The sequence below is a fragment of the Apis cerana genome, linkage group LG1 (genome assembly GCF_029169275.1).
Source record: "Apis cerana isolate GH-2021 linkage group LG1, AcerK_1.0, whole genome shotgun sequence".
In the NCBI taxonomy this organism is placed as follows: domain Eukaryota; kingdom Metazoa; phylum Arthropoda; class Insecta; order Hymenoptera; family Apidae; genus Apis; species Apis cerana.
The window spans coordinates 3803777-3824641 of record NC_083852.1 but is presented as its reverse complement, the minus strand read 5'-3'; the positions used below and the strand labels follow the sequence as shown (position 1 = coordinate 3824641).

Sequence of the window (20865 nt, the reverse complement as noted above, 5' to 3'; positions counted from 1 at the left end):
TAAAAGATTTCTAAACTAAATTTATTAAATAAAATTTATTAAATATTATCATTTCTATTAAATCTTATCATTTCTCAATATGTTTACATTATATTTAAATACAGAATTTTCATTACATTTCTCAATTATTTAATCTCACAATATATTACACAGAGATTTCTACGATTGTCAACATTAAAAGATTTCTAAACTAAATTTTAACTTAATCTCATCTAATTCATAATTTCCTTATTTATTTCTATATATTCATATATTATATTTAATCATAAAATCTTCATTGCTTTTGTCAACAGAACTTCTTACTTAACCTCACAATAAGTTACATAAACATTGAAAGATTTTTAAATCCTTAATTTAATCTCACTATATTTAATCCACTATTTTTTTTTTCTCTTTCCTTCTTTCATTTCATATCAGATTAAATAACACATCCGTACTCGAAACTTTCCATCGCCGTGAAAACTTTTCACCGACATGTACATCCAAACCAAAAGGAAGTCAATGCCGCCATTCCACATTGGATCTTTCATTTCTAAGAGATCCATTTGCTCCGTCTCCGCGTAATTACACCCAGATTAATCGGATTAGGGTGTCGAGGCAAATGCGAACGAGCGATGGCCACGAGGAACGTTTTACTATCGTTCTCCTAATTTCGAGAATGTCGGTATCCCGAACGGCGCCTGGAAACCGGCGAACAAAGTTTTCGGCACGTTGAATCGTTTCTTGTCCGGGCTGACAACTTAGACGTCGCGACGCGGATATTGTTTTCACGACTAAAGTCGCCGTGTCTTTCGTGTTTTGCGCCTTTCGCTCTTCGTCATTTTTCCAGGGATGAGTCGTAAGAACGCGTTGAAGACAAAGACAAAGTTGTTTTGCTTAAATACAGAAGTAGTTTGTGATTATGGTGGATAATGGCTAGGCGTCTAGATCCGCAACGGATGCCTGTGTCGAAAAGTTTCGCCATTTATCCTCGCGGTGAGAATTCGCTGACGATGGAATAAGCGCGTATAAGAGGTTAGTCGCGAATCTTTTTGCAATCGTCCACGGATGATGAAGTTCGATTTTTATGCGCGTGGATAGTATATAAGATTTTGCGCAGGAAGAACGCTAGAATTTCCAGTGGTAACTTTATGATATCTGTGTTTACGTGGATAAAGTTATTTTTCAGTTATATTTTTGAGTATAAGTCATTTGGAATTTTTATATTGTTTGTGTATTAATTCGACTTAAGGCATATCTTAAAAATATATAAATAATTTAAATAGTTTAAATTATAATTATAGGAATATTTAGGGATATTTAGGGATATTTTCTGCGTAACGTTGCTTTTATATAACCAATGAAATTGCTATATTTTCGAGGATAAAATTCTTTTTGATTCAATAATGGAATATCGTTTGTGATAAATTTTGTGTTGTTATTAATTTAAGTCCTTTAATTTTATAATTAAATTTTGATATTTTATTTACTGAAAACTTATTAATAAGTTTTTCGATGCCAATTATTCATCGATAAATTATTAATCGACTTTTCGATTAAGTTGATCGTTAATGAATGATAACCTTAATTATTAATAGATAAAATATTAAATATGTATGAATTTTCTAAATATTCAAAATTAAAGATATTTAAAAATATTTTTTAAAATTTTGAAACCTGATCGTTATTTTTCGTTTAAGATATCGATGTTTATCAAAAATGAATGAACAATTAATTTTAAATGTTGGAAATTAATGTTACAAATTTGCATTTTAAATATAGTGGAATGAATTATATTGATCGATTATTTTTAGATAGATTTAAAAATATGAGTTTATATTTTTTATAATTTTATATCAGTTCTGGAAAAGTATTTTAGACATTTATATATATATATATAATTGTGATAGTGGAACTTTCTGTGCTTTGCTATTGGTCGACAATAGAAATAAAAAGTAAAACTTGATATTTTAAAAAGTGATTTATGATCTTGCCTAAGTCACTAAATGAAAGAATTCTTATCAGTTCTGTCCTGAGGACTTGATTTTTAGAAAAACGATTTTAAAAAAATTTCATTTAATAATGATCATTTATATCTATATTTCTAAAAATGTTAAATACATTTCACATTTGATATCTTTTTTTTCGAATAGCTAAATTTTCAAATCAATACAAATTCAAGGATAAATTTTAAAAATAGATTCATAAATTTTAAAAATTTAATGAAAAAATTTTTTTAATAATGATTTATTTTTATATTAATAATTTTGCATATGGAACAATAATATTTTTGATTTCGTTGTTGGAAATTAATAAAATAAATTTCAGATGTTTCATTAAAATTTTCCCAATAATTATGATAAGATAATGCCAAGGTAAAAAAGTAATAGAAATTATTAATCTAAAAAATAATGAAGAAATCAAGTCTTTATTATAAACGTTGGTCGTTGTACTTAACAAGTAAAATGAGCTCGTTTAAAAATAAATTAAAATATCGTGCTCTTTCTTTTTTTTTTTCTTCAAAAGCAGTTTCAGCATGAAAATTCACCATTCTCTGACCACGAATCTATTTCACGCTCGTACTTAACATTTAATTTGCTTCTAGAGCTATTTATTCGTCTCTTTTTTTTTTTTTTTTTAATTTTCACGAAGAATAATTTTATAATTGCATTATTTCTTTGAATCAGAATACTATGAATACATGAATCTTTATTTTTATATTAAAAGAGATATTATATGTATCTATTGTATAATGTAATGATGCAAAAATTCAATGATTTATATTTTCATTGTCAAACGTATAAATAAGAAATTCTTTTCTCTAATTCAATAATGCTTTTAATTATTGTATTATAAAATATTTCTGTTTCTCTTTCTTTATTTAAAATGGAATTAAAAAGTCATATATCTAGAATATAAAAAATTTTTACCATCTTTTAAATAAATATAAATTAAGAACTATTCTTATTTATAATCTCGCCACTGTATTTTTCTTATGATATCATATGATATCGTATAATTATATATTAAATTACTAAAGCACAATTATTGCTTTCATATCTGTCACATATAGATCATAAAATACTTGATTAAATTATAAATCAAGAAACAAATAATTTCTTAAAATTGGATTTTACTTAATAAATGTAATAAATGTAACAAGTAGTTTTTAATAATCTCTGTACATCAAACGGTACAATTCTCGGTGGAAAAAGACAAGTTTTTCTTCTGATTTATATATTACATTTGGAAAAACGTTCTCGTCGATATTCCTCGTCGCGTGAGTACTGGCGATTCGTTTGCGGTTTTCACGAATCAACTTTTTTATTCCCGGTTGTACTGACGTTACTTCGAGGGTTGCTAATTTATTTAACGTTCCGTAAACCTGTACAACGTGTATCAAAGCGGAGTGCAAAAAAATTGCATTGTACGCCATTCGGAACGAAACATATTATAGCTGGACTCCATTTTTCTGAGTTTAAATTGATGTTGCTGTACGAAGTTTCGTGAAAATAATTATCAAAAATATTGAGTCTGAATATCACGAAGTGCGTTTATGCTTCTTTTCTAATGTTTAATAATTAAAATATATATATATATTTGAGAGAATTTGAAAAAGAAGAAAGAATAGAAAATTCTGAAAAAAAAGAATCGGTACAAAAATAAAATAATTTTCTTATTTCGTTTATCATAGATCTTTAATAAGAAAAGGACAAATACAAAAACGGAAAAATATCCTAAATCGTGTATTTTAAATAAAAATAAAATAACACGTTGAAAATTCAGTTTAAACTCTTGTTATAAAATGTTAAAAGAAAATTTGAGCTTCGTGCTGGAAACGATCCGGTATTCACCAGCCATGTCACGGATACGCCATCGAGGGTTAAAGATCTCTCGTTTTGTTCCACCTGTTAGAAGTTGTTCCGCGGAGGGGATTCAAAGTCGTTAGGAATTTTTCTCTGAACCGTCGCTCGATTTTCATGGTAAATGCTCGAATCTCGTGACTTCCTTTCGTCCAGAACATAGACGACAGCCCCTCTTCCCCTTCGTGATTTTTGCTTATAGCCTACCCTATCCGATAAATTCTCGAAAAAGAACCGCAAGAATTTCCTGCTCTATTTCACACGTTGATTTTATCTGGTTCGCGCGTTTGTTTTTTCGACTGTGACATGATTCACTTGGCTTTGTGTACGGATTGTTTTATTTAAAGGATCGTTTAAAGGAAAATTTTACAAATGCATACATTGTTGATAGGCAATTGAATATTTAATAATAAAATTTCTAGATATGAATAAATTATTGCGATTATAATACAATATTAATGTTAATTGAATATTTACATTATAAAGAACAAATTGTGGATGTTTATGCATAATTTTTCATAAAAATTAAACTGTATATGATATATATGATATATGATATGCAAAAGACATAAAGTATTCAAAGCAAAGTACATATTACGATATTTAAAGATTGTAATCTAATATAGAAAATGAATTATATTTTAATAATCTTGATACAATTGTATTTTCGACAACAATAATTTATGACATTATGGAAAAATATTGTTATATTAAAAATAATTGATTTTTTAAAATTTATGAGAAAATTTTTATGAAAATCAGATAAAGATCATAATCGAAATGCGGATGCTAAATTGTGTAAAATGAATAGAAAAAATAGCATATGGAAAATTTGAAAGTTTGTCTCAAGATCTTACGAAAATTATACCTATCTTCCCAGAGAATCTAAAAATTTTAAAAATTCGTGTTCGTTCTATGAGACATTAGGCTTTCATAATTCGTGTTTATCATTCGATCCAAGCTAAAACAGTTTCGAGAGATTGTTATTCGAGAATCGAAATGGCAGTCTATTAAACCTCGAATTATTCGAAACATGGTTGCTACTCTTAATTTTCATTTCCTTATCTTATCGTCTTTTTTAGATCGCGCCAACGATCTGCATGAAAGGATTTAATTTATAATTTCGAACAAGCAAAATAGGTACAACAGAGAAATGATGTTTTCGTGAACTTTACGAAGTGTAATTTTCAACTGGGCGCTGATTCTTTCGAGTTTCAATGCGATAGAACTATGGTACGGTTTTTGTTTCGTGATTCGAGAAATGATGCGATATTTTAAAGCAAGTTTGTGCTTTATATACTTGATATTTTTTGTATTATATATTTTCGTTGTTTTGATATCTGAAATTTATATTCTAAAGTCTCTATATTATTTATATAGTAAATTTGTGTAACGTCATTTTATAATGACAAGAATGTAAATTTCGGGTAAAGTCGGAGAAATTCGGGCAAGATCGGAAACGATCCTACCCGAGTTTTTCCGACTTGTTCCGAACTATGTCAGAGCTTATACTTCTATGAAAAGGAAAATAGAAAAGAAGTTGTATTTATGTTACTTATTTTCATGTTATATCACTGTGAATATCATCTAGCGATAAGGTGCATGATTTATTATTTCTACAGTATTATTTATACCATCGTATTATTCATGCTATTGTGTATTTGTTTTAAGAGAATAGTTTTGATAAAAAAGACACAAAAAGATTATCAATGTTTTCTGCGTTAGAAAGGTAATATAACATTATGTATATAATAAATATAAATTTAGAATATAGATTATGTTAGAATATTTGTTTTTTGCAATTTTAAGTAGAATGAAGAATGATTGAGGTGGATTAAGACTGGTGAATTGAACATGATTGATGCGAGGGCAGTTATGTAGATTGAGGTTATGTAGCGTTGAAATGGAATGTTGAATGCATAGTTCGAACGTATGTATGTAATTTATTATAAAAAGTTTATGATAAAAGCCTATTTCTTTATAATTTAATTAAAGAATTTTCAATTCTATTAAGAAAGTGCATTCAATAAACGGAGAACATTTTGTTGTGTTAGGTTAGGTTAACTGTCGTAAACTATTTAAAAAGTATATACAATGTTTTCTAATATTCAAAATATTTCAACAGGATTCAATTATTAGTATTATTATGTATTATATGAATTTAATTTTTTACATTAATAGAAAAAAAATCTCTTCTTTAAACTCTTTAAACATTACATATATATTCCTTATTTTACATATTTATTTTTTCACTTTTTATATATGTATTCATATATATGTTCTTACATTTATATTCTGTACATTTAAATTTTCCATAAAACATTTCCGATATAATAAAATCCAAAAAAATCCAAGCAAAAAGGAAATATGTAAATAAAAATATAATAAAAACAAATAAAAGAAGAAAATATTAACCATAGGAAATGATTTTAATTACAAACAATTCAAACTCGACTTTATCATAGTTTTCGTTGACCATCTTTTATACACCTCCGCACGAAGTTTCTTGTACGCGTCTGTACAGATAGCACGATGAAATAAATTGCGATTGTTCGATCGTACGTGAGCACGAGTTACGGCTCTTACGATACATCCCTTTTCTTGTACAAAGACATTGATAAAGTCTCCTCACCATTCGCGCGCAAGTATTTGACTTTTCGCCCGAGTGATCGGTACTTTGTCGGAGGAATGGCACACGAGTCATCGATATCTTTCGAATAGAAAAATTCCATTCCACGTGGAAAAGAAGCTCGTGGTGAAATGAAAGGGTTAGTTGATCGCGTGAAAACTTTTCGATGGATCATCGTTGATATATTAGAAATCGATGACGCAACGTATGCGATATAGAAATTTCCTATTCTATGCCACGTACGCGTGTCATGGAGATTTTCTATTCAATGGCGATTGACATGAACGTATGCGTCATGAAGAAATGTGTATCCAGCTTTTTTTTTATGCATATGCACTCGATACAAGAGTTATATGTACAGATTTCGATTTGAATTTCATTGCATTTTATTGTTTCTTGTATTTAAAATTAATATCAAACCATTGGAAATTTTTCTCGAATTTTGACACTGTTTCAAATATGTGAAGCTGTTAATTGATTCACTTCTGGACAACGAAAATATTTCACGAATAAAGATTTATATAAAATGTATTCTGAAAATTTTAAAACTTCATAATTAAATCATTCGTGAAATTTTATTCAAAGTCTAATAATTGTAATAACAATTAAGAAATATATAACTTGACTAATTCATGTATAAATCAATATTATATTTTTTAGAATGAACACTTGTTATTACATTCAATTTTCTGTTTTTTTCTTTTTTATTCGAGAACCCTACATTATGGACCAATTGCCGAAGGGGCTTGGATCTCCCAGCAGAGTCACACGCGTATGACAGGTAATTTCGAGATAGCCTTCAGGTATCGTAAATTAACGCTTCATATTGAAGCGTTTTTCTTCGATGAAGATTTATTTTCTGCACGCTTGTCACGTTCGACGTGCCTTTAAGCGAATCGAAACGATGAGAATTGTACCCAATGACCGTAATATCAATGGCCTAAGATATAGTTTCACATAGCCATTTTTTGTAATTTTTATTAAATAATATAACGTAATATAACCACATTAGTGTTTTGATGTTAACTCAATTTTAAAACTCACTACTTTTTAATATCGCTAGAATCTCTAAATCTCTAAATCTTTTTTACGTAGCATTTTAAGATTAACATTGAACAATTTTATACTAATCTAACAAGTTTTATCCTCAGAAACTCAACGCAAGTATAAAGAGAGAGAAAAAAAATCTCAATTATTAATTTTATTCAAAGGTTATCTTTTCTCGTAAATAGTCGCAATAAGATTTATAACATCTCAAAAAAATAATTCCCCAAAGGGTTAATATACGAATGTGAGAAATAAGTACATATGATAGGAAAAAACCTCGTTTTAAGGTGGGTTATATTGGCGAATGCAAAAGCATGGCGGACAATCGTACGTATCCGAGGCGAGGAAATATAATCGTGACTTGTTCCGTTCGTCGTTCGTCTCCCGGTGGAATACGGAAGAAAAGTCGATATCCGGACGAACAGTCGGGTGGCACGTTCTTGATATCGGTAGAACATGTGTAGTACGTACGAGTGTCGTGTGAAATAAGCGGAAAAGAGAGGGAGAGACAGAGGGATGGATGGACAGGGAGGAATATATGGTGTATTCAAGCAAAGGGGGGGAGACCATGTGACAATGGCCGAAGGTGGGAATGTATCGTGGTTTGTAATTCGAGAACTGGCCTAGAAGAAATTGAATGAAAACTGGACTTTCTCTTGTGGAAACGTCGTTGGTTTTATGAAGTATCCTTTTTCTTTTTGTTTGATATGGATATGGATGCATAACAAAATCAATTACGTCCATTTAATTTTTCACTGAGATGTATTGTATTTTTATTCAATATTTTTGCTATTAAAGAGAAACATTGTAATATATGTTTATATGTTTTTGCTGAAATATGAGAAAATTTTTTATGAAAATTCATAGGTGTGTTAATTATGTATACAAAGAATTATTTTGAATCATTTTCTTTATTGTATGGGCTTCATGAAAGGATAAATCTTTGGATTTGAATACTATCTTTAATACTATCTATTTCTAAAAAAAAAGAAGAATAAAAGTTTTACATCAAGAACTAACAAAATTTTTGTTTATTTATTTAATTATTGTTTCTTTTTTACTTGTTTTAAAAATATTCAAAAATATTAGTTATATTTCTCTTGATACAAAAATTACTAGACTATCTTACTAGTAGTATCTTTAATAGCCGCTAACAGGCGCTAGTGTCGCCTCGCGATCATCGCAATCTTGATTAATTCTTTGTTCGTGATTGTTAAAAAATACAAACGATTTCATACAATTTCAATCGACCATCATTAAAATTTCGTTAAAACAAATTTCCGTCGCGATTAATATCCGATTAATTCGAAACGGACGACGAAAAGAAATAACAAAATCGAAAACGAATTCCACGAAAGCCAAACGAAGCGAACCATAAGCATTAACCATAACCGGATTTATATCCCCGCTGACCATCGACTTGTACACCCAATTCCCTACAAGGGATACGAAACGCAGATTCACGAGTCGCGTTAACGCACGTCCGACTTCAATTATACACGAATTATCGACGAGAACGTGCGTTACAGTGGGATTAATTAAAATTGAATATCTCGTTGAAATTTAATTGCACGATCAAAGCGAGACACACGGTTGGAGGGAGGCGAGAAAGCGATGGGCCAATGGTGGACTTGGGATAATCGGCGTGATTGTCGGTGTCAAAACTAGATACGCGTGCTCTCTCGCTCGATTTGTTAGCTTTTAAGCGCTATTGCATTCGATAATACGTAGAATAATTTGATAACTGTGGGGCAAGGTTGCTCGTATGTTCATCCATTGGTTAGGAATTGATCATTGCTGGAAAAATCAAATTTCAGGAGTTAGGTACTGTGATTGTGATAGAAATCGTGATGTGGGATTTTGACTCTTCGAGTGGTGAGAGATGGAGTTTTGAAATTTTATTTTTGAAAATGAAATAATCAAATTATATTTTTTAACTTTTGACAAAGATATTTCAATAATTCTTCAGATATATTGACAATAGTAATAGGAATACGAAATAAATTTTAATTTACATATAACAATGAAATGATGAGCAATAAAATCTGTTATATTAATTATTTCTAATTAATCTCGTGTATCATTGTGTTCCGCCAAAAACTTTTCGACATAGTATCTTGCATTCATTTTCGTAAAACGTGTGATCTAATGCTCGAAATTCCAAAAATTCGTTTTATAGTGATTCGATATCGATCCAACGATGCTTCAAAAAATTGAATCGAATTTCTCTCAAATGCTTCTCCAAATCTGTTGATCGTATTCCCTCGTAAAAATCCCTCCTCTCCCCTCCCCCTCGACAAAAAATGGCAATTCTTCTTTCGAACGAGAGACCGATGTAACGAACGCTTTCGAGAAAATTCTTCGTGATATTCATTGGATTCGGAGGAACGATTCGTAAAAATGCGATGACTCAGTGTGTCGCATGTTACCGTGGCGGTTTCTGCCGACCTAAGCCCGTTGTCGAGCCTCGTGTCTGTACTCTGTTTCCCTTTGTGGACAAGGTTCGTTGTACCGGTGGTGTAATGGATCTGACCAAGATGGAATGGAATGGGAAGAATGTTGGTGGAATATGTTTGCTGTGGAACACGATTGCGGAAGTTTTTAAATCTTTTTCAGGGTTTAATTTATGGCCCTGGATACTGATCGTCGTATTTGATTAACATTTTTAAATATTTATGGTACAATTCCGTATTCCATATAAATGGTAATTTTCATTATCTAAATGTCATTAAACTTTTTATAATTTCGCTTTGTTAATCGAGTTTTGAAATTAGAACGTTTATTTATTTATTCATTCAATCTATCCAATTTGCAAAATTATAGAATAATTTTCAATTTTTCTCTCAACCAAAGAATAATTCTCGAATGTTAATTAACTTTAAAAGTTCAAATATACTTGTACGCTTAGAAAATTAAAATTTTAATTTTCTTTTTCAAGAGGATCCAAGAGAATTGCAAATCAAAGAAGAAAAAAAGGAAATAACATGTATTCAAAAATTGCTACAATCGAAGTGCTACAGTTTAAATGGATCGAATCCAGAACTAATTTACATGGAGGACCAATCAACTGCTATGCTCGAATGCAACAATGAAGGTTTAAAAAATTAGCCCATCGCAGCCTAGATCGTAACGAAGAGTTATTAGGTGGGAACGATGTTTAGTCGTAATTGTAATGCTCGTGTTCCGCATACCAGCGATCGTATAAATCGATCGATTGCATCCATCGGGAACATTGTTTGCCATTAAATCGAGCATTAATGATGCTCCGGTGATAAATAGCAACGTTATTATTTCTCGTTCGAATCTCTCGAGAAATATCGTTTTCATTTTGTGGTGATGTGATAAAAATAAATTATTCATCAGTTTGAATATCATCGTTACGTGTTGCGCTCGAAATTGAACGAATATTCTTTCTTAATCCTTATAATACTAGATTGTACCTGTGTCTTATATATTGGAATATTGGATAAAGTAAAATTTGGTGGTCGAGGTAATTAATCTTGACACTAGGTTGAGTTTATTTTGAATTACTCATCCATTCATCGCCCTTTTCTGTATACAATGTAAAGAGAATTCTGAGATGATTAAAGTAAGTATACTATTCCATAAGTGTACACTTTGGAACGTTTATTATCAAATATTTATTATATATTTTTTTTTCTAGATCCACTTTTTCTCATTTATTGTTTTTATATTTGGGAAATTCAAATAGAACTTGGAATTCTGGTCAATATTGTTATTAGGATTAATTTTCAATGATAAATTTCAACTATTCCATAAGTATACAGTTTTCAATCAGAATCCTTGTGTTATTTATCCAATGTTTTCTGTAAAGAGAATTTTGAGAGATTAAAGTTCAACATAAAGTAAGTATATTATAAAACATTCCATAAATGTACACTTTGGAACATTTATTATCCAACATTTATTATATATTTTTTTTCCAGATCCACTTTTTCTCATTTATTGTTATTATGTTTGGAAAATTCAAATAGAATTTTGAATTCTGATCAATATTGTTATTAAGAGTAATTTTCAACATCACTATTCCATAAGTTTGAATCACAATCCAAGTTTTCTGTATTTATTTCAGTCTTTTTTTAATCTCTTATGTTATTTAAAAAAAAAAAAGAATTCGTCAATTATAAAAATTATATTTCAGTATCATAAGTGCAACTTGAGTTGTGATTTTAGAATGCTTATTGAGTAATTACTATAATGAAATGGAATTTTAATCTTAATTAATTTGTATTTTATGATATATAGAAAATTATATAGTGAATGAAAAAAAAATTTTATTATATCTGCGTTATATATCTGCGTATTATATTTGCAAGTGAAAAATACAAAAAAATCAACAGGTTTCGAAAAATCTTTCCTCTCTTAAGTAATTTATCGAAAGATGAGAATTTTAAAGCATGAAGTTAAAAATGAAATCGAAAACTTCGAAGCGTAAAGTAATTTTAAAAGTTCTCGAGTCTAATAGAAAGTTTTCACTTAAGAAATTTTACTTACTCTTATCTGAATCGATTGCATCTATCAAATGATGAAAATCTGGTGAAAATTTGTTAAACATATGTTCAAATTATTATTTCTTTCTTATCTCCTTCTTAATTTATTATAATTTATTACAATATTTTTATTATAATTAAATCATAATCAAATTGAAATAACTTATTTTTTTTATGCTTCGAAATTGTATTAATTTTCAAGGAAATAACGTAAATTGGCCAAAAAAGGGAAGGATGCCTATTAAATCTGGTTAGAAATCGTTTCCGCTGGACAAGTCTCCTTCCTTCAACTGGATCTTTCGTCTTCCGTCTTCCGTCTGTCGTTTCTACGGTTGTCAGTCGATAAAAATCACAGCCAATAGATCCGTAAGTCCCTGGTAACCGTAACCAAGGATTTTTAGTTCGTTAGGAGAAACCAATTTCAGATAAGTTTTAACCTTAATTGTGGCTTTGAGTTGAATCACAAAGAACCTAATTATTGTTCGATTTTATTTTGAAATATAATAAATATATAACATATGAATCAAACCATATAATATGGAACAAAAAATATATTAAACAAAAAAAGTTTAAGATAATTGTTATTTAATAAATAATATAATACAATTTTTATATCAAAATTTATTTATATTTATTATATGAAATATAAATACTTCTTTAAATACTTTTAATTCGCTACATTTATCGATATTAACAATATACGCAATCTGAATTGTTATATAATTCTCACGGAAGCTTTTATGAATACAATACAAATTCTAATGTTTTGTAGGCAAGTTGCGTGCATGCTTGTTTTCACTTTCTATGTGGACAGTTCCTAACCACGTATGCAGACCGCATGCAGTAAAGAGAAAGTGGTGTAATGTCTGCAAATCGACTATTAACACTCGTAAGAGTCTTTCCAGCATATTTGCGAAAAAGACGATGTATCCTTGCAATATCGTATGTATTCTTGTACAAAAAAATACTCAATTATTAGATCATAAATTTTTGTACAAAATTTATAATTACACACATCAATATATATAATATACATATATATGTATATATATATATATAATTATTACACTCCTACACCATAATTATTATAACTGATTATATAAAAGAGAATATTAAACAATAATAAAAAAATTCTTATTATAATCATATTAGCGTGAACTTGATATAGATTTTGCATAAAGAAACTCACGATATAACGATAATAATCATAACGATGTTCAAACCTAATATAACTTAATCAATAATGATTTTCATTTATCTTTCCAATTTTTCAAGTTGACTTATCGTGATCCACTTAAATTATTTTTGTGTGAGTTCCGATGTTTTCAACATTGATGTCGAATTACAAAAATAGTTCAGCAATCTATGTAGTTTTATCGTACACCAATTACCGTAATGTTTCAATTTTCTTTGTCGAGCTTTATTCCTGGCTAAATGGAAATTAGCACGCGATCAGAGAAATTAGGAAGTTTATGATCAACTCGAGAGTGAAAGTTTTTTCGAGAGTGTGCTAATTATACGTATCATCATGAATCTTGAAAATTTTTGAAAATAGAATAATTGTTTTGAAATTAGAATATGTTAGAATAATTTTAGATTTTTTATTTTTGAATATTTAATGTAAAATTTATTATTTTAACTTATTTATATGATTTTAAATTTGAAGTTTCTTATCACGATTTGATGACTTTCATATGCATAGATATTAATAAACAGCCGGAATTTATAATCAAGGATAAAAGGATTTTTGCTTTTTTTTTTCTGAAAAAAAATTGAGTAGTGCAATATAAAAGTTCCTCTTTTCCTAAGATGTTACAAAGGAAGTTAACGAATTTCATAAAAGCAATTTAGAAACTTCTTCTTTAATAAAGTCTTTAGTGAATGGAACTTCATCAAATATATTTTTTATCAAACAATCCACGGACTACATCTTTTTGAATTACACAACTCTCGTTTAATTCCGTATAATATATCTCCATAGAAAGATTAAATTAAAGCATGTAAAATATTGACAACATTTTAACGTAGATTTTTTTTTTCTAGAGATTTCTATTATCTTCATTTTTGCAAAAAAAATTTTACATAAAATAAGTAATATAAAATTTTTAATCAATTGTAATTTTTAAAATATTTAATGCAAGAACTAAATGAAAAATTATAATTATTGAACTAATATGAAATATATATACATTGTACAGAAAACTACATTTATCACATAACATTATCTACCAGAAATATTTTAAACTTTAATATACGTATTAATATATATATAAATTTTAAATTTTAATATACGCATAATTATATATTTCATTCTTCATCGAAATCTATTCGTTAATCACAAAATCTTTTTCAATGCATCCATTGACCTGTCAATCGTATTAATAGCTATAACCAAGTAAATAAAATTACCTAGCTTAACTGTTACTGGAACGACATCTACGACCCATAACGAGTTACAAAGAACTAAATTTCCAAGTTCCATTCGACATCATAGATGGCCTACTATATATATTTTATCACAGTTTTACTTTACGCCGAATCGCACGGATATCACCTCCACAGATTTCGTTGAATCGTCGCAGTTCGCAAGGTAATGGGACAGATATGGCCCATATTGAGGATCGATGGCCAAACCTCGACATTTTACGAAATGCTTTCGACTTCCATCACCAAGGGCTGACAATAAGGGAGTCTTAAGTCGAATATCGTTTTTAATGGATAGCACGATCCATTTTTACGACGATCAGACGTCTCCGGCCCGCGATGAGAATTTAAAATCTCGTTGGATATAGGTTACGTTCGATGTATCGTTGATGGAATATCGATCGAAGATGGAGGTCTCCTGGTAATCTTTGTGACTGGATAAAGTTTAAAAATGGCTGTTCATTTTTATAAAAGTTTGAAGTTTGCTGGAAAAGTGTATCACGTTCTTGAGGTACAAATGGTGTTTTTAGCCGGTTGAATGGGAGCATTGGACGTTGTTCGGGAATGCGTGGAGCGCAATGTTGGAATATTGAAGATCGAGATACCTCTTATATTGTATATTTTCAAGATTCAATGGAGTTGGAAGGAAATGGATATTCGTTTTCGTGGATATTTTCTGGTGATCTATAATATTGGTTTATATTGTGCATCGTACATATACGATATGAAAATTTACATCGTTTTAAGATCATAGTTATCGAAATATCGAAGTTTATAAAGCAAAACTAAATTAAAAGTTTAATTTAATCAAATCTTTTTTATACTCGTACATTTATGTATTTCATTTTATTCGCATCTTATATTTTTCGAATCTTATATTTTTAATTCAATTTTTCTATATTTTCAGTTAAAATAAAAGTAAATTCGATTGTAAAAGAATACGAAAGATTCGTTACATGTTTCTTAGTTTAAATCTCTTATCTGGTAAGTTCGCAATTTATCAACGATTTTTTAAAAATTTAAATCGCACACGTACACCATTAGAACGTTAGAATTAAACCTTTCCAATCTTCTTCAGATGCAGCAGCAACCAACGAACGAAAGAAAAAGAAAAAAGAAGAGAAACAAAATTTCAAACGAAAATTCCTCACGAAATCCGCAAAATTGAATGCTCAAATATCGCGTAATTAAACGTGGTCATTTGAAAATCGTGCAAGACGAATTAAACCCATTAAAATGGGGAATTAACACGTTAGAGGATGCGATTCGTTTCGTTATTTGTAGCCATGTCAACGCGCATGGAAAAAATACAAGGAGGAGATCCATAGATAATACGTTAAGTTAGGGGTTTGTGGTTTCTTTTAATTGCCAGTAGGAAAAGGGGTGAACCTCGTTGACTTTTGTTCCATCTTTTTACAGTTGGATGGGGGAGAGAAATTAATGATCCGCGTCTGTGTTTCGTACACGTCATTAATCTCGTCGAGTCGTCTCGTGGACCGAAGTAAAAATACGCCTAGACAAGCAACGCCTACGTTCACTATCGGCCAATTATTTTATCCATCACCCCCACGAGGGGTGAGACACGTTAATTGTCCGCAACCGTAAATCCTCCACGCTGCGTGAACACGTACAACATTTTACACCGAGGGTTGTTACGTTTTTCGCGTTTGAGTTGCTTATTTTATGGTACGTTTGAGAAATTTAGGAGGGTCTGAGGATCGTTTTAATGGATCTTATTATCAAATTTTGAAATTTGTGGCGAAGATATTTTTCGTATTTTCGAATATTTATGTGTATAGATTTTGTTTTAAATTTAATATTGAATTTTGAATTATTTTAAAATTTGTATTATTATTCTTGTAATTAAATTTAAATTTGGATATTTTATTTTGTAGAAATAGATTAGGATACAGTGATTTTGTTTGAAATTTGAATGTTTCAAACTTTCAAATCTTAATCTTTAAAACTACTATTTTTGAAAACATAAATTCTTATTTTGAAACCTCGAAACTCTTCAAATCTTTTTACTTTTGCAATTTAAAACTCAAATAATATTGTGACTTCTAAATTTTATCTTCTACCAATATTCGAAATAATTGAACATTTGCAAAATATGCCATCGACAATTTGGTCGACAGAGCAAATTTCAAACGATCAGTCAGTGAAATTATTTCGCGTCTCATCATATCCCCGACAACATTCCTACATAGCCTGATAAATTTCACCACATTGGACAATGTGTTCGCGTGTTCATCTATGGAGATTACAACTTCCTCTCTTTCAACAACGACCGACATCTCGTAAATTTCCACGTAATCAGAACCTTTAACATAATTTTGCCAACCAACAGGCATTAGTTTTCCCGAATTGTTCGCGAATTATGCTCTATTCAAAGTTTCCATAATAAATATACGTAACTATAGGCAAACAGCAGCGTAATCAGAATGCTTGGAAAGGAATATCTCGAATCATTTCACGCCCCAAAGATAATGTCTAGAAATAATTAATCTGCTTTTTATTGCGTATTTTTATGTGTAATAAACGCTCGAAGATCCTTCCATTTCCACTCGTTTCACCGTGTGTTCGATAATTTGATTCTTCCACTCGAATTATCCTTAAAATTCCTTGTTATTGGATCAAGTTTGTTTCTCTGGAGCAATGGATATTGAACAATGCACGCATTGAGTTATATTAAAAAATTAAAATTTAGCAAATTTTTCCTTTTTTTTTTTGTTTAAGGAAATATGTTTTTTTTCAGTATTAAGCTCAAAGGAGCAAATTTATTTTTCGTAATTATTTTTTCATAAATTTTTGAAGTATTAAATTACCACCAATTTATAATATTAAAATATGATAGAAGAAATTATTTTATATTGACAACGAGTAATGAAATTTATATGGTTTAATTTGTCGATTCATTATTATTTTATCAATCAAATACAAATGTAATTATCAAGACAAATGTAATCGAAAATTTCTATAAACGTTATTTTATTTTTATATCACGCGAAAGATATGATAAATTCGATTTATTCACGTTAAATTATTTTTTTCCTATCTTGTTATATTACCTTTAACAGCTCAAAATCGTTCTTGCTGCAAACTTCTCGAAATTAAGTAAAATAAATGAAATGAAGAACACGAATAACTTTTTGATCAAAAAGTTAATATTATAATTTGACGGATTACACCCATAAAGGGGTTAATCGAACTTAATTAACCCAATAACAACGTTCGTCAAGTTTTTAAGCAGATTTCAGCCCAAGTGTTAAGCAAATTCCTCCAACCAATCTCTCTATTTTAAGTTTTACACTTCGCGAAGTTCGAGCGTGAAATTCGTGAGTTAAAATTTTTAAGAAAAAAAAATCATTTTATCCTTCTCCCACATCTGTAGAACAATTTTCGAAACACAGTGGGCGAAGAAAGAAATTACAAGTTGTCCCCTCCCCTCCCCTCCTCAACGAGGAACGACGATAATGTTTCTCCTCGCATTAAAAGTTTTAGCGAGCCCGTATTAAATTGAATTTACCAGGCGAAGTTTATTCGCAACTTTATATGTCGGAATTTTGGTGTTTTTAAAATTGTGGAACTAATCGTGGCAATTTTTATTGCTTCGATATATTAATTCGACGAAATTTACGAATGGATGAATAAGGTAATTTTTATAAATGGATACATGACATTGAGAACGATTGTCGACGGAAATAAGTTTTTTAAATGCAATTTGTGAAAAAATATCGTTCGGTGTAAATCTCGAGAGTTTCAAATGGACTCGCACTCTTGTTCGTTGTAGCAATGAGGGAAACAGTTGGTCTAATGCACGCCATTTTTCTAGACACCTCCAACTAACCGTGGAAAAGAGAAAAATAAAATTATGATATCTTTTTTTTTTTTATATATCTCGTATATTTCCAAGATTTTAAAAATCCTTCGAATGATTTACAGAAGTTTTTTAATTAATCTCTTTCGTTTCGATACTCGAAATTATTCAATAATAATATGAAAATAATTATATAATATCGAATTATTTACAAAGTTCGAAATTCACGCGAAACACAGATAATCCGTTAAAAATAACAATTATACGCATTAAAAACAATAAAAATACAATTATAATGAAATAAGACGTAAATACAATCTAATCTCCAACGATGAATTACATTCATGTATCACAATGTAAATTAATCCTTTTAACGTGATTTTTCCATGGAAAACAATCCCAATCATTGGACACGATTGCGCATAGATCGAAAAAATGGCAGCCTCCTCCTCTTCCATTCGATCTCTTCGATTGATTCACCTGCGAGACCATTAATTACAGAGGGGAAGTCGGCTGTTACCATTATTCGTGGATCGTTAAGCGCAAATTGAAGAGCTCGACGATTTCGTAGCGGTTGCACTTTCTTCGAGCTTGAATCACGCTTAATTGCCCCATCGTGCAAGCTTAACACGAGAATACGTGTGTCGTTGCGGAGGGGGGCGCATTCGTCGCAGGCGTTTCATTGGCTTCTTTTTACCCCCACTTCCTTAAAATTAACGAATCGTTCTTCGGATTCTTCGTGACTTTCGCGTGACTTTCTCTTGGAGAGACGATTTCAGACGAGTTCTTTTAAGAAGAAATTCCTTCTTTGAGAGAGAAAGAGAGAAAGAGAGAGAGAGAGTTGTATTTTCAATTAATTATCCTTTGTAATTCGAGATTCTACGATTTGTATTTCTTTTTAAGGGAGAATTCTATTTTGTATTTTCAATTAGTTGTTCTTTGTTGTTTGGGATTGTTTGCAATTTGTATTTCTTTGTGGGGAGAAGAGTTTATTTTTAATCAATTGTTCCCTGTTATTTGGGATTCTGAAAATTTTTCTTTCAACAGATTGTATTTTTAATTAATTATTATCGAGTAATTCGAGAAATTCTTTTGTATTTCTTTATCGAAGAATTAAAGGTTTTCAAATAGCGTACGAGGAAATTATATATATTTCACTTCGATCAACTGGAATCAACTATTATGAATATTTCTCTCTTGTTGTTATTTTATCGGAATTATATTTTAAAAGTGGATACGCAGAGTAACGAATTCACAATACCTTCATTTCAATCGTGAAAGGGAAGATGCAAAAGACAATTACTGGAAACACTTAATGGAAACAATGGCGCACGTTGTACGAATTAAAACGTATTATAACAAAGCGTGAATATAATAGATTTAAAAAACTCGAAAGATATTCAACCCCTTCACCGTATTGTATAATTTTTCATTCACGATTCATCAAATCGATTCTACTACGACGTACGTAAGTACATTCGAGAATGAAGCTTCGTTGCAAATAATTATTACGAGTGATAAAAATTGGAAAAACACGGCAAGTCTTGATAGAATTTTAATTTAGATCTTTTGACAACAACAAACAAATTTAAGATCTTAAAAACTTTTTTTCCGCATCAATTGATCCAATTTATCTCGACTTAAAGTGGACTAGAAATATTGAAACGTATTGCAATGCAGATATTGTGCCAAGTGATGGGTTTAAATCAATGGTTCGAACGAATGTTGGAAGTGACTTAAACCCATCATTCGCATAACAAATAATGTATAATATATAATGCAATATCTATTTAATTCTCATATCTTATATCATGCGCGTATTTGCTCGAATTATATTTGCGATATTATCGATTCGTATTTCATTTTATCGTTAATTGTATTTTTCGAAAAACTGAAATTAAAATAGAATACCGATTTGAAAATAATCCGTCATTTTATCCGTTGTCGAATCTACGAAAAAAGTTAGTCCGCTTTTTGTTACTAGCTAGCTACGTTTAACCCCGGCTGTAATAAATGGGAAAAGTTTTAATCGTGACGATGCTTTTCTGCCTTATTGGGCAGAGTTTCGCCTATAAAATATTATAATTTTTCCAAGGAGAATATCCTCGTGAAATTTTACAAAGGACATTTGCAACTTTATAATTCGTCGATATGATTCGAACGAATGTTAAATATTTAAAAATATAATTTCAATCGATATCGTTTTTTCACGATGTATCTTTATCTATATTTTTACAATAATTAATAATTAATAATTATTATTTTAATATTATAATACAATATTATACGTAATTATAATATATTATATATTATATTTATATAATACAATATATAATATATAATATTATAATTAATATTATTATAATATTATAATATATAATATATAATTAGTTACAATAATTAATTTAAATGATATTCAATAATACAATATTCTCGCGAGGAGCGAAGAGCAACACGTCCGTTCCGTTCCGCGTTCGACACACGACTACGTTAAATCGATATTTTGGGTATCAATGACAACCGATAATACGATTTTATTTTTGAACGTATTAACCATTTGTAATTATTAAACGATACTTCGGTTGAATTTTT

General features: G+C 29.6%; 1 protein-coding gene and 3 long non-coding RNA genes across 6 annotated transcripts in view; all 4 read left to right on the top strand.

Moving 5' to 3' along the window:
- The window catches only part of LOC107994951 (furin-like protease 2), a 376396-nt gene that overhangs the window by 122745 nt on the left and 232786 nt on the right, over positions 1 to 20865 (top strand). The gene's annotated exons all lie outside the window — the stretch shown is intronic.
- Positions 3677 to 10585, top strand: LOC133666449 (uncharacterized). The gene is made up of 3 exons (XR_009830627.1): positions 3677 to 5571; positions 7185 to 10222; positions 10457 to 10585. It is a non-coding gene; the product is annotated as an uncharacterized LOC133666449 (long non-coding RNA).
- Positions 10614 to 13926, top strand: LOC133666443 (uncharacterized). 2 transcript variants are annotated; one of them, XR_009830617.1, is made up of 5 exons: positions 10614 to 11107; positions 11183 to 11384; positions 11466 to 11546; positions 12232 to 12395; positions 12802 to 13923. It is a non-coding gene; the product is annotated as an uncharacterized LOC133666443 (long non-coding RNA). The 2 variants fall into 2 exon arrangements; XR_009830616.1 differs by having other exon boundaries at positions 11466 to 12395; positions 12802 to 13926.
- LOC114577133 (uncharacterized) lies at positions 14505 to 20751 on the top strand. Its single transcript, XR_003696940.2, has 3 exons — positions 14505 to 15132; positions 15361 to 15437; positions 15532 to 20751. It is a non-coding gene; the product is annotated as an uncharacterized LOC114577133 (long non-coding RNA).